Source organism: Furipterus horrens, unplaced genomic scaffold, assembly GCF_987537825.1.
Source record: "Furipterus horrens unplaced genomic scaffold, mFurHor1.1.pri manual_scaffold_5, whole genome shotgun sequence".
NCBI classification, from domain to species: Eukaryota; Metazoa; Chordata; class Mammalia; order Chiroptera; family Furipteridae; genus Furipterus; species Furipterus horrens.
The window spans coordinates 6,053,776-6,068,575 of record NW_028327175.1 but is presented as its reverse complement, the minus strand read 5'-3'; the positions used below and the strand labels follow the sequence as shown (position 1 = coordinate 6,068,575).

At 39.7% G+C, this 14,800-nt stretch overlaps 1 pseudogene; it reads right to left on the bottom strand.

The window, feature by feature from the left end:
- Positions 1-4,369: 4,369 nt before the first annotated feature.
- LOC150008133 (large ribosomal subunit protein eL43 pseudogene) lies at positions 4,370-4,645 on the bottom strand (annotated as a pseudogene).
- Between the last annotated feature and the right edge of the window lie 10,155 nt (positions 4,646-14,800).

The window sequence follows — 14,800 nt, the reverse complement described above, 5'->3', positions numbered from 1 at the left end:
TTCAGTCGTAGCCAACAAGAACATAATGGGTCCGCGTGTCAGCAGAAACATAATCACACGACTAAAAGGTATGCTCTCTGTCACCATAAAATTCTGTGAGATCTGGGAATGCCAGTGTCCAGTTATAAAAAGTGTACACTTCCCCTTTCAGGCGAGGAACCTGTGAAATGTTTGGTTTTGAAATGCTTCGTTTGTTGAGCAATTCCAATGCAAAGTATTTCAAAATTTTTTTGTGTAGCATTTTTTCTGAAACATGAAAAAGCGAGATATTTTTCTTGGGAAGCTGTGTTTAAATTTGAGTGTGAGGGTCTGTATTATTTAGAGGCTTTGCCAAATAAAAAATAAAAGCAATTCAGATTAAGGTCTACATGTTGAACAGAGCCCAACACAATGGCTTTTTTATACCAAGTGTCCAATTATTACATTCTTTTTCCATCTAAGCTCCTCTGTCTTTCATTATATCTTGAAAAGAGATTGCATTATTTCTAAAGTGAACACACACACACACACACACACACATGCACACTAACAAGTAAGGCAAATGTTCATGTCCCATCACTATAGGAAGACCTAGAGAGACCCCAAGTACTGGAAAGAGCATACCCTCCATCTCCCCCACCCCCTAGTATGTTACTCAGAGTAAAGCAATGCTAGGTCATCTGGAACTTAGAGGTGTGCTTGAACTAAGATGGCTTCTTTCTAGATTTTCTGATAAGCCCATCAAAGCTCAACTTTTCTCTCTCTCTTAACAGTTTTTCTTCTCTTATTTGCTCCATCTCTGCCTTGAACGTTTCATAAACATGTGTTTCATTGACCCGTTGGATAATGTAGCACTGAGGATACAGAAGAGCCTTCTACATGATTCCTTGGGCTAAATAGAGAGTTATTGCAGCTGAAGGGAGATTGTTTTCCAGACTTTGTTGCCCCAGAATTAATCGAAATCTTGTTTAGGTCAACAGTTCTTTAGTAAACAGAATAATAAAAATTTTGCATGCTTCTATGTACTGGGCATTGTTCTAAGTGTTTTACACGTGTTATTCACTTAATTGTCACATAACTACACAAGGGTTTTATTTTCATCCCCATATTGCAGAAATAGAGACAGGAAGAGAGAAGTTAAGAAACTTGTTCAAGATCATGGTCCTAGTAAGAGGCAAAATTGGAATTTGATTCTAGGCAGGGCAGTGTGACTTCAGGCTATTGGCTATGGTGCTACTTTACTAAAAAAGAATAATGGCAAGAGCTTTCATCATGCTAGACACTACTGTCAGAACTTCCTGTATATCAGCACTTCTAGTCTCCACAAAAACCCTACGCTCATTTTCTATATGCCCCTCAAGCTACTCTCTGTCCATCCGTCCTCCGCTCTGTTCCTTGAGAGGCTGATTTTTGGGACTGAATACCTTGCTTTTTGGTCTCTGGCTGTGTTCGGTCAATGTGAGTTTCCAGCGTGAGATCAGAAGAGGGGAGCCAAGTGAGGTCACGGCACTTATCATGCTAGTTCCCTCCATTTGAGTGGCTGTGGGTTGGTTGCCTCTGTTTCTCAAAGACCATAGCTCCTATTTGTTTGTTTTTCTCTGACAGTCGCTCTCTCTGGGTCCCAGTAACATCTTCTCCACTTATCCATTAAAGTTAGGGGTGGTGAAGTCTCTCTGCTGTTGCAAGCTCAGGGATGCTCTGATTCCATGCCCACACATTTGTAAATAGTCCTTCATTAAACTCTCAAACACTGAGGGTGCCGTTGTTTTCTTGATAATATTCGTATTCAACAAGGCATGTTCTGTTATTAGCAGCACCCATACTTGACCCATACATAGGGCACAGGGAAGTTAAATAAAGGGCCCAAGGTAACGGTTAGAATTGGTTAAAATCTAGGCTGAGTGGCCCATGCTTTAAGTCACTACACTGTTCTGCCTCTTGGTTTACGCATGTGTTGGGCTTTCTGCAAAAAAAGTTTGCCATGCAGATTATTACATGTCAATGGATAATAATGGGTAGTTTACTGTTGCTAATGTCAGTGATGTAAATATTTATAGCATAAAAGTTCTATGGGTAAAGGCAATGAGTTCATTCACTCATTTATCAAACATTTATCAAAGTTGTTCTTTGTTAAGAACTTCGTTAGATCTTGGGGATGAATTGTTAACAAAATAAGATTATTGTTTTCTTTATTTTTGGTGAATTTGTGTATTTTGTATTGCATCATTTACAGTTACAAAATGTCAGGTTGTTCTACTGTTGATGTTGCTAAATTTGATCACATGGGTAATGTATGATCACAAAACCTACCCTATGTAATTATGTCATGAGTGGGGTGTAACTTTGAGGCCATGTGAATATCTTGACCCTCCAGACTTTAAAATATATTTAATTGATTATGCTATTACAGTTGTCCCAATATTTCCCCCTTTTCCCCAATCCACCTGGTGCCCCCATTCCCTCCAGCACTTCCTTCCCTTAGTTCATGTCTATGGGTCATGCATATATGTTTTTTGGCTACTCCATTTCCTATACTGTTCTTAACATCTTCCTGTCTATTTTGTACCTACCAATTTGTACCTCTTGATCCCTGTATGTTTTCCCCTTCTGTCCTCCCTGCTGATAACCCTCCAAATGATCTCCATATCTACGATTCTGTTCCTGTTCTGCTGGTTTGTTTAGTTTGTTTTTTAGATTCAGTTGTTGGTAGTTGTGAATTTGTTGCCATTTTAATGCTCATAGTTTTGATTTTCTTTTTCTTAAACAAGTCCTTTTAACATTTCATATAATAAAGGCTTGGTGATGATGAACTCCTTTAGCTTTAGCTTGTCTGGGAAGTACTTTTTATCTGCTTTTTCATTCTAAATGATAGCTTTGCTGGATACAGTTGCTTTACAGTTTATACTTCAACTTTTTCCACTGCCCAATAATGTTGTTTTAAAACAATTTTTTTCCCTTTTAATAGAGGATCCAGTGTAAGGTAACATATTACAGTTAATTGCTATGGTCCTTTAGTCTCCTTTAATTCAAGACAGTTCTTCAGCATTTTTTTTGCCTTTCAGAACACTGGCATTCTTGAAGAAAATGAGCTAAGTATTTTATAGAATGTCTGTTAATTTGGATTCGTCTGAATGTTAGTTCTAGGTTGTAGGTCCTTGTTTTTCATCACTTTGAATACTTCTTGCCTGCAAGGTTTCTTTTGAGAAATCAGCTGACAGTACTGTGGTACTCCTTTTTAGGTAATTCTCTGCTCTCTTATTGCTGCTTTTAAGATTCTCTCTTTATCTTTAATTTTTGGCTTTTTAATTATGATGTGTCTTGGTGTGGCCCTCTTTGAGTCCAGCTTGTTTGGGACTCTCTGTGCCTCCTGGACTTACATGTCTATTTCCTTCACCAAATTAGGGAAGTTTTTTTCATTATTCCTTCAAGTAAGTTTTCAATTTCTTGCTCTTCCTCTTCTCCTTCTGGCACTCCTATGATTCAGATGTTGGTATATTTGGAGATGTCCCAGAGATTCCTTATTCTATTCTCATTTTTTAAAAATTCTTTTTTCTTCTTGCTGTTTTGATTGAATGCTTTTTTCTTTCTTATGTTCCCAGCCATAGATTTGACTATTGGTTTCATCCTTTCCTCTGCTGGTTCCTTGTGGATTTTTCTTCATTTCACTTAATGCAGCCTTCATTTCTGCTGTTGCCATATTCAATGATTTCTTTCAACATCCTGATAACCAGTGTTTTGAACTCTGCATCTGATAGGTTGCTTATCTCCATTTCATTTAGTTCTTTTCTTGGAGTTTTGTTTTGTTCTGTTCTTTCATTTGGGCCATATTTCTTTGTCTCCCCCATTTGTCAGCATATTAGGTAGAGCTGCTTTGATTCCCCATCTTGGTAGCATGGCCTATTGTAGAAGAGGCACCCATAAATTGTTTGGGACAGGGCCTTAGGTAGTTACCAGGGTGGGGCAACCCATTTCACTGTTTTGTAGCTCAGGGCCTCTGGTAACTGCCTGAGAGGAAGTTGTCTCCTTGGCACTCACCCTTTGCCAGTCACTTTGCTTTCTTCCTTTCACCCTGTATGCCACCCGTGCCCTTCCAGCTGTTGCCCCCATGCTGAATTCTAGAGGGGGTGGGCCTGGGTCAGTCCCAAGTTTGTTGTGGACCTTTTAGGAGCAGTCTCTTGAGATTCCTCCAGTATCTCCTGCCACCCCAACTCCTATTCGCTTTTGCAGCCAGAAGTTATTTGGACTTATCTTCCTGGTGCTGTAACCTTGGGCTGGGTGGTCTGGTCTTGGGCTGGATCGCTTGCTCCTGAGGTATCCCTTTTGACTTTTATTTTGTTACATAAGTTAACCCATTTATTATAGGCTAACAATGTTTCACATTGTGGAGCTTCTACTGGCCTTTCAATTCCTTCAGTCTTCTGATGGCAGACTTTACTGTGATGGCAGAAGTGGTTTTGAGGTCCAGGCAGCCCCAGTGACTGCTTTCATGCAGGAACCACAGATCCCCACAGCTTGCTTCTTTATCTTGGTTTTGCCACAAAAGGAGCAAGTGTACTTGGCGTGCTGGCTGATTTCAATTTTCTTCACTGTTTTCCTGAGGGAGGTGGCAATAATTGGTGTCGCATTTACTGACGATTCCAACTTTCTTGGTGCATTTAGCCATTTTGACTCCTCCTGATTTTTATCCACCACACATGACTGTGGTACCTCCTGTTTAGCCACCTCTCCACGCCTCTCTGTGCGTCCACATCTCCACCCCTCCTATCCGTCTCGGTGAATGTAGCTTCTTTAAATCCTTGGTTGTTGGACTTCCCGACAGCTTGGCTTTCTGATGAATCTGTGTGATTTTTGCTTTGTAATTTAGTTGTAATTTTTCTCTGGTTGTGTGCGGAGGCAAAGTATGTTTACCTATGCCCCCATCTTGGCTGGAAGGTCTATTGTTTTCAAGCAACTGGGGCTAGTCCAAGGACTCAAGTATTTGTTTTTCAATATTTTGGATTTGATTAATAAGAAAATAGCAAAAAACAAAGCAAATAAACAAACAAAAAATACCCAAACACACGCACACAGACACACACAGACACACACAAACCCCGGAAACAAACCAAAAAACAAACAAAACCACAAAAAACCATCCCCAAACTTTGGCATTTGATACCCATATACCATTATTGTCCAATATACATAACTTTAAAAAACTTCCTTTTGAGTCAGTAATGTTAATCAGTGATTTGTAATGTGTCTTCATTTTCTAGGCCGCGAAGGGTCTCCTGTTAGGCACAATATAATCAAGCAAAAAGTCTTACAAAATCAAATGACACTTTTTAGAATGTGAATACTATAGAGAACCCCAACGAACATATATATGAATTCTTTCCCCTTGCTCATTGAAATCTTTCTTTTTTGGGGCGGGGGTCATTTTACTATATGCTTTTATAGAAAGGGACCCTGGGCTGAAGTAACAGTCCTGGATTGTGATGCCACTTTTCCTCTAACTAGTGGTAAGATCTGGTTCACATTGACTAACTGTTCTGGACTGCACTTTTCTTGTCTGTATCATAATGAAGCTGGACTAGGTCGTCTTTTAACACCAAGGTTCCCTGACTCTTTGATTTATCTGTATTGTTTTTAACCCTTAAAATATTAGGAGATACAAAGAAATGACAGAATGCATTTAAGGTAACAATTGTATTTAGTGTGGAGTTGGAGTGATATTTAGGTATCTTGATATTTATTCTTTGAGTATCATTCCCTACAGTGAAATGGGTACTAGTTAGGGGGATAGTAACTGCTATGTCAAATAGACACAAAATGTACCTTCACTGACAAATAATAGAATTTATTTATTTTAAGGTGTCTCTCTTTGACTCAGGGACTCTGAATGACTGAGGGTCTGACATTTTCAACCCATGTCCCTCAATATCATTGTGGTTATTCTGCTTCTGTGACAGTCAGAGGCAAAAAGAACATAGAGAAACATATTTATCACTTACATATGTCAGGTCGAGAAATGGCACATGTCACTTCTATACACTTTCTGATTTTTTAGAACTTAAGGTATTTCCTACCTAAATGCAAGGAAAGTTACCAAATATAGCACCATTGTGTGCCGAGGGAAAAGAGAAGCACTTGGATTTTAGTGACCCATCAGTAATCTTTGCCTTAGAATGGAACTGACATATGCAAGAACAGTTTTCTTCATCTTCAGGGACATTGCCTTACTCAGCTCTGTAATTTGTGTATACCAGTTACTTCAATTGAAATAAAAAAGAGACTAAGATCTGAAGCAGGAACAAGAAGTACTTTTTCCTGAACTTGATCCTGAAGGAACCAGTAGGTGAAGAAGAACAAAAGGAAAAACCAACATTAAGCAAAGAAGCCACAAATAAATGTTAGAGGAGAGGCATGAGCATGGAGGACTGGGGTGGAGCAGGGGCGCTCTGACACGCCATCCTTCCAGGGGAATTCCGTCAGGAGTTGCAAGATGAAGACCGCAGTGGGGTGTGTTGCCTTTGAGAGTGTCCCTGGCAAAGGAGACCTGCAAATTATGGCCTTCGTGGTTTTCTTCTTGCTTCTTGCTAACAAATAAATGGAGCCACAAGCATGTCAGTGGAACCTCTCTTTCCTTAGTCTCTCCCTCTCCCAGGGTCTGTTGAGTGCTCTCTCTCCAACAGCCACAAAATTCTGAGAATGACTTGATAGCATTTTTTCCTTCTAAAATCATAATTCACGAGTCCCTTTTGTTGTAAACTAACCTGAAGAACGGGAGAAGGAAAGAAGGAGCAGGCAGGAAAAACACATTTTGGGGTTTGTAGTTTTGAGACTTGGGTACTGAGGAATCCCAAGAACTTGACCGAAATTTGACTTATCATCATAGTATTTCTATTCAAAAACAGAAGCAAGAACGCAACAAATCAAACTAAGAAAAAGGTGACCACCCCAGTAAACCTCAGAGGTAGCAGAAACAGAGGAAGATAACTTGGGAATGCAGCGTAATTTTGTTGTAACTTATTATAAATATCCATTTACATAGTACTTATCTGATTGTGTCTTTTGGGTAAGCAAGGCGCCCATTCCCGTAAAGGCTGGCTCTGATATTGTTAGCCCATAGCATGGTATTCGTCCAGCTCCTTCCATATTTGGTAAGGCTTGTCAGTGTATTTATTCATTCAGAAATATGAGAAGAAGGACAGTCCAAGTCAGAGGACAGAAAGGGCATGTCTTCCTAAATGGGAGGCTCGTGTTTAGTATTGGTCTGCCATGAGCTCATGTGACATGAAGCAAGTTATTTAACCTCTTTAGGTCAAGTTTTCCTCATTAGTAAAATATGTTGTTGTAGTTGACAGTCTTTAAGGAATACTTCAATACTGACATTCCATCACTCTTATTGCCTTTTTTTTTTTTTTTTTTCCAGAAGGGCTTTCAGGTAGCTAATTCTAGAAACATGTATTTTTAATTCTATATGCCAGGGTACCAGAAGCTCTTTAAAAGTGTGTTATTGAATACAATACTTGATTAGATTTGACAAATATTTATTTGGTTTAGAAGTCTTGCTTCAATATTCAACCAATCTTTGTAGAGTCATCTGGCTAAAGTGAATTCATTAAAGTTTATTTGTGACTTCTGGGCAAGATGGAGGCCAAGACAGACATGCGACATCTCCCTCCACAACTAAAAATGAATACAACTACCTTAAAATTAGAGACAACCGGGAGTTCTAGAAAATCGAGCTGCATGGAAGTCCAACAAACAAAGATATAAAGAAGAAATACTCATCCAGACAGGTAGGAGGGGCGGAACTGGGGTGGAGAGGATGCGGTGTGGTGGTGGGAGCAATGGCAGGCAGGCGGAAAGTGCAGTCACGAATTTTAAAATGTAGGGAGGGGCACCTGGGAAATGTTCCCAGCCTCAGACCAGACCGCAAAGCTTACAGTCCCAGAGTCGGGGAAAATAAACCTTCATTGCTTCTTACTGTGGAAACCAGTGGGGGTTGGGGCAGAGGAAGAAATTTCTGGTCTCTTAACAGAGTCCGCTTGTTTAAAGGGCCCCCATGGTCCTAGAACACCCACAGACCCACTCACTCTGAGAATGACAGCCAGAGCAACAGTTAGAAAGGTGCCAGTTCCATACAGAAGTGGGAGAAGTGCTTGAAAAAGAGGTGAGTGCTGAGCAAGCGCCATTGTTCCCTCTCAGAACCTCCCCCCACACACAGCGCCACAACATGGTGAAAAGAGTCATCCTGTACTGATAAATACCTAAGGTTCTGCTCCTTACAACATAACAGGAATGACAGCTTTACCTAAGACAGAGAGGCAAACAAACACAGGAGTGTGTCAAGATGAGGTGATAGAGAAGTATGGCCCACAAGGGGGAATGGATCAAGGTTACAGTGGGAGAACTAAGTGATGAGGAGATAGCCAACCTAACAGAGGCAGAGTTCAAAACATTGGTGATAAAGATGCTCACAGTCTTGACAGATATGCTTAAGTAGGGCAAACACATACGGGAAGAAGTGAAGGCTATGCTAAATGAAACAAAGAAAAAGCCACACAAAACCAATGGTGAAGGGAAGAAAACCAGGGTTAAAATCAATGATTTGGAACATAAAGAAAAAAAGAAACAGTCAACCAGTACAGAATGAGGAAATAAGAATTGAAAAAAAAATGAGGAGAAGCTTAGGAACCTCTGAGACAACTTTAAACATACCAACATCCAAATCATAGGGGTGCCAGAAGGAGAAGAGGAAGAGCAAGAAATTGAAAACTTATGTGAGAAAATAATAAAGAAAAACTCCACAAATTTGGTGAAGGAAACAGACATACAAGTTCAGGAAGCACAGAGAGTCCCAAACAAGCTAGACCCAAAGAAGACCACACCAAGACATATCATAATTAAAATGCCAAAAGTTGAAGATAAAGAGAGAATCTTAAAAGCAGCAAGAGAAAAGCAGAGTTACCTACAAAAGGATGCCTATAAGACTCTCAGCTGATTTCTCAAAAGAAACTGCAGGCAAGAAGGGACTGGCAAGAAGTGTTCAAGGTGATGAAAAGAAAGGACTTACAACAAAGATTACTCTATCCAGTAAAGCTATCATTTAGAATGGAAGGGCAGATAAAATGCTTCACAGACAAGGTAAAGCCAAAAGAGTTCATCATCACCAAGCCATTATTATATGAAATGTCAAAGGGACTTACTTAAGAAAAAGATCAAAATTATGAACATTCAAATGACAACAAACTCACAATTATCAACAACCAAACCTAAAAAATAAAAACAAAACCCAACTAAGCAAACCAGAATAGGAACAGAATCATAGGTATGGGGATCATTTGGAGTGTTATCAGGTGGAGGGGACAGGGGAGAAATGGGGAAATGGTGCAGGGATTAAGAAGCATAATTAGTTGGTACAAAATAGACAGGGGGAAGTTAAGAATAATATAAAAAATAATGAAGCCAAATAGCTTATAGGCCCAACCCATGGACATGAACTAAGGGGTGGGGGTGGGATTATTGGAGGGAGTGGGGTACTGGGCATAGGGGAGCAAAGGGAAGAAAAAAATTGGGACTGCTATAACAACATTATCAATAAAATATACTTAAAAAATTTTATTTATTTCAACTATGGGAATCTATAAGTGATTACGGTATGGTTCCTGCTTGTAAAAGGCTTATAGAATGGTAGGAGATCTAGGACATTGAATGACTATAATATATGATAGAGTGTTAAGTGCTACTAACTCCCCAGCATGGAGCATAGGACCAATAAAGTGGAATAGGTCCAATCAAAAAAGCATAAAATATATAAAACAAAGTGGAGTCACTCAGGTCAACCATGATGGATATCAGTCAGCCATGACACTTTGGTTCAAGAGGGAAACTACCTGAATCATGCTAGATATATCTGGCAAGGAGACACACCTAAGACACCTGCCCATGTGATCAGAATGGCCATATCTGCAGATTGGGACCATCCATAGATAGGCTTCTGGGTAAATTCTACACTTGGCATCAGGGGTGCCAAGACATTTATCAAGAGACCCAGGAGGGTGGAGTACACCACTTTCCTGGTATCACTGAGGCAGGCTCCAGACCACTGCTGAGACAGCTGAGCTCCACACACCAGAGCGCTGCCCCACGCCACGCTGATCTCCCTTGGCATCAGCCTCCAAAGGCTCTGCTCTGCTGGACTGAAGGCTTCACCCGCCCTGCTGCCCACCTGGATCCAGAGCTCTTTCCTTGCAAGATGCTGATGACCTCCTTGTCCACCGTACTTTCTCCTGGACCCGCAGACTGAGACTGTGGGACTCAGGTTCGTTACTCTCCACTGATTGCTGTGTGCGCATGTGTGTGTTATATTTCTCTTACATTGTTAGAGTGTGAATAGGATATTCATGCATGTTGATGTTCTACTGTGAGTGAGCCTGCATTCAATAAAAGCTGAGTGAACAGCATAGTTACTGTGTGTGATTCTTGTGTATTTCTTGGTGCCGGGCTGCTCAGCAGGCAGCTAGACAAGCAGTTGCTTGACAGACTAATAGCAAAGACTATACTGTGCACATATGTTTGTGACACTCGGTACTAATATGGTAGGAATTCACACAGGGAAATTTCTGCTTCCATCTTCCTTACCTTCCAGGGCAGGTTATCTTTCTGTAATTCCATGTGAGAGGTAGGTTGGCGAGAGAGAATGCAGAGGTCTTCCTAAGAATAAGGCCCTGGCCAAGGCACCATAGACATAACATATTTCAGTATCACAAAAAGTAAATCTAAACCCTGGTTTCTTTATTTAATAAATCACTTTTAAAAAGCAGGTTTCCAGTAATTGCAGAGTGTAAGAATTATTTCCCTCCAGAAAACAACTCTGTTCTTATTTGAAGGAGAAATAAGAAGATAATATGCTTATTTTTCTGTGCAGCACAACGGAAAGACCAGGAACTCTGGATTTTTAATCTGGACGCTATTACTTGCCGAGTGTGTAATTTCCCCTTATATAAAAGTAGACATAATAGTACTTGCCTCATAGCACTTCACAGATTAAAAATATATGGCTCTCAATAAATGTTTGTCTTCTTTCATAGTCAATGAAACAAACCACACCATACTTATTTACCTGATTTATACATATAGTTATCTATTTTCCATTGAGGAAGTTACTCTACTTGCCACATTGACAAAAACTTAATTATTCTGTACTTTTAAGAGAACATAATAGCTAAACCCTCAAAACTTGAAGTTGATAGAATCTGTTAGTGCAAGGAGTGAGACTTCTGATTCATTTTACTCCTGGTGTATTACCAAGAAATGGCTAGAATATATGATATTTCTCAGATGCAATGTCTATGTTAAAAGGTCAACTTTTGCCTTCATTTTCACGGGTGCCTTCCGATGGCGTTTGCTGAGTAAGGCGAAGACACATCATTGTTAAACGTTAATGTCACAGGGAATAGTTGTTTAACCAAGCAAAGCCTCTCTTCCCACATCTTGATTCTCCCCTCTGCTTCTCTTCCCTCGTATTTTCTTGCACATGACTCTGAAAACGCATCCACACTCCTGTTCTGTTGAGAGACAGCCATCTGGACCATGAGAACGTGGCCTATACCACACTCACTCCATCAGTTTATCATAGTTAGCATGGGAGATCTCAGAGGAGGTTATAACAGCTCTTTCCTTAGAGATGTTTAACTGTTTGTCATCGTTAGAGACCATCTGATATGGGTAGAAAAGATGTGGGTATGTGACATCTGGAGGCTTTTTTAATGCTGTTAATTCTATTTCCCAGATGTCAGCACTGTGGTTTGCAGATATACAATTCAGAGCAGCGTGCAAAGGACAGGGATGCAAATTGTCTTTGTGGGCTTGTATTTCCACTTCTCCTGTATTCTCATGCACCTCTTGTTGAAACACATACAGAAGCGATGAGCTGGGTAGGGAGCAAATGGCAGGCACTGAGGCCGGTGGGAGTAGACACAGGGCACACGCAGACTCGTGGGAGGCACTGAAGTGAGTCTCTGTGGAATCGCACTTCTTCAGGTAGTTTGAATGAGTTGTTGCCAAGGTTACTCTCTCTTAAGGCAGAGAATTGTCTGCACGGGAACCCTACACAACAGCTGTGAGTGTGAGTCTGCACCAGAGAGTAATACATGGTTTTTGCTCAGAGGGTGTATGAATTTCTACTGTAGCTCACATCATGCTATGTCAGTGATTTTGTCAATGTTAACATATGACATAATTAGTGAGGCTTAAGGTAGCTGGGCACAGCAACATTTGACTCAGTAAACAAGGCCACATTCTGCAGAACAACTGGTCCAAGACTCTGTCGGGGGCACGAGCTGGGGTGTGGGGCAGAGAGCACCAGGAAGTTTAATGCCAGCAGTTACAGCGTGTGTGAGACTGAAGAAATAGTCAACTAAATTAATGTCATATCAAAGAAGCTTAGTTTTTAGGTTGTGCAGTGTGAAAATTTATTCCTTGAAAATTATCTCCTCAAAGTGTTATTATAAACAAAAAGGTTTTTAAAATGAAACTTGTAGGATAAAACTGTCTGTTATGGAAAAATGATAAATGGTTGCGTCAACTACCTAGTTATTACATTTTGGGCAAGTTCCCAAGGCTCTGCCAAGATAAAGTCTCTGGATTTTAGTTTCTTCACTGTAAAAAAAGAGGTTAGATTAGATGATTTCTGAGATCCATTTGTGTGTGTGTTAATCCTCACCTAAGGATATTGACCTTAGAGAGGGAGGATGGGAGAGAGAGAGAGAGATCAAAACACTGATGTGAGAGAAAAACATTAAAACATCAATGTGAGAGAAAAACATCTATTGGTTGCCTCCCCCCATGCGCCCTGACCGGGAATTGAACCTGGAACCTAGGTATGCGCCCTGACTGTGATGAACCTGCAACCTTAGCAAATTAGGATGATGCTCTAACCAACTGAGCTTACCTGTCCTGGGTGGATGTTGTCATTTAAGTTAATGTGACATACTTGGTTCTTAACTCTATGTATGGAATTTGGTCATCATTTTTAAGAATATTATTATATTAGGAGGTCAATACTGTTTAATTTATCATCAATATATCACTATACATGGGGGAAGATTTTAAAATGCAAATTTATAAATAGGTTAATGTATCAAATGATTTGATAATAACCATGATCTTGAAAAAAAATTTGTGAGATTGAGTTAGTAAGTTGCTTCTTTTAGTTATAGTTTTAAATATTTTAAAATAGAAGCATTAAGATGAAATAATTGGTAATGTTACTTTCAACATGTTTAAGGATAATAGTTACACTATATATACTCCAGAACATAGTTAAATGTTGCCAAAATTGTTATACAGATGATTGATAATGATAATACCTGAGCAAAAAAGCATCACATAGAGAGTATAATGAGAAAGAGACTAAGGTAGAAATTAGAAGGAGATGTGATAATAATTATTAATTTTATAAATAAAGATTTTTCTCAGTAGGAAATCTGTCTATTGGTTTGGGTACTAAGGCATCAGGACCAGATCTGAGTGATTTATTTCTATTTCGTGACCTATTCTCTCACCTCCAGACCTTGTGTGTTTATTTTTCTTTTTACAGATTTGCTAAAAGCAAAATTAAAAATTCCCAACAGTGGCCTCTTAAATATCAGGGTTACTACCTTTAACTAATGTATGTTTTTTACATTAAAGACCTTTTCATCAGTCTCTGATATTTCCCCACAACAATTAGCCAGTGTCATATATTGCCGTATTAAAGAAAACCACGCACCATCAAATGTGACTCCAGAAGCACTAAAGGGTCATGGTCTTCACTGAAGATCATGGTACGAGGAGGAATGAGCTGCAATATAGAGCAAGATCTCCTAAAAGTCTTTTAAACATCTGTCCCGAGAATATTGTTATCAACCAGGTAGGGTCCTATACACTAACACAGAAGTGTGTATGCTGGTGGTGGGTGGGTTTTGGATAAATAATCAACAGTATGTATGGCAGCGTTCAGGGCCCAGTATCACTCCCAGGAATAAAGTCAGGATAAGGAACTCAGAGGCTATTTACCTTTACAGGCCGATTCAGGTCACTCCCCTAGATTGTTACGTTAGAGTAAGCGTTCCAGAACCTGAGTGTTTGAGTCCTGTCTCTGCCATTATCTGGTCACACGACACTGGGCATTATACTTACTCTTTCTATGTTTCAGTTTTCTCATTTGTGAAATGGGGTTAATTATAGTCTCACCTCACATGATCATTGGGAATATTAAATTAGGATGTGTACTTAGCACATTACTTGACATAACCTAGCATGCTGAATTTTTAAGTTAGGCTTGAGAAATGACAGCTTTTAATATAATATGTATTTGTTACTATTATTTAAAATTTTATTTTTATTGTTTTTCTATTAGAGTTGTCCCACTTTTTCACTCATTGCTCCCCCGCACCCAGCTCACCCCCTCTCCCACAGTCAATCCCCACCCCGTTGTCTATGTCCAGGAGTTATTTATACTAGTTCTTTATTAAACCTTTCCTCTACTTACCCCCTTCTTCCTCCACCCCCCTGATAACTGTTACTCTGTTCCTTGTTCAATTTTGTTCATTTGTTTGTGTTGTTCATTAGCCTCCTGTATCAGATGATATAATATGGTATTTTTCTTTTGTTGCCTGGCTTATTTCACTAAGCATTATTCTCTCTAGTTCCATCCATGTTGTTGCAAAAGGTAGAAGTTCCTTCTTTCTTTCTGCTGCATAGTATTCCATTGCGTAAATGTACCACAGTTTTGTGATCCACTCACCTACAGACGGGCACTTAGGTTGTTTCCAGCACTTGGCTATTGTAA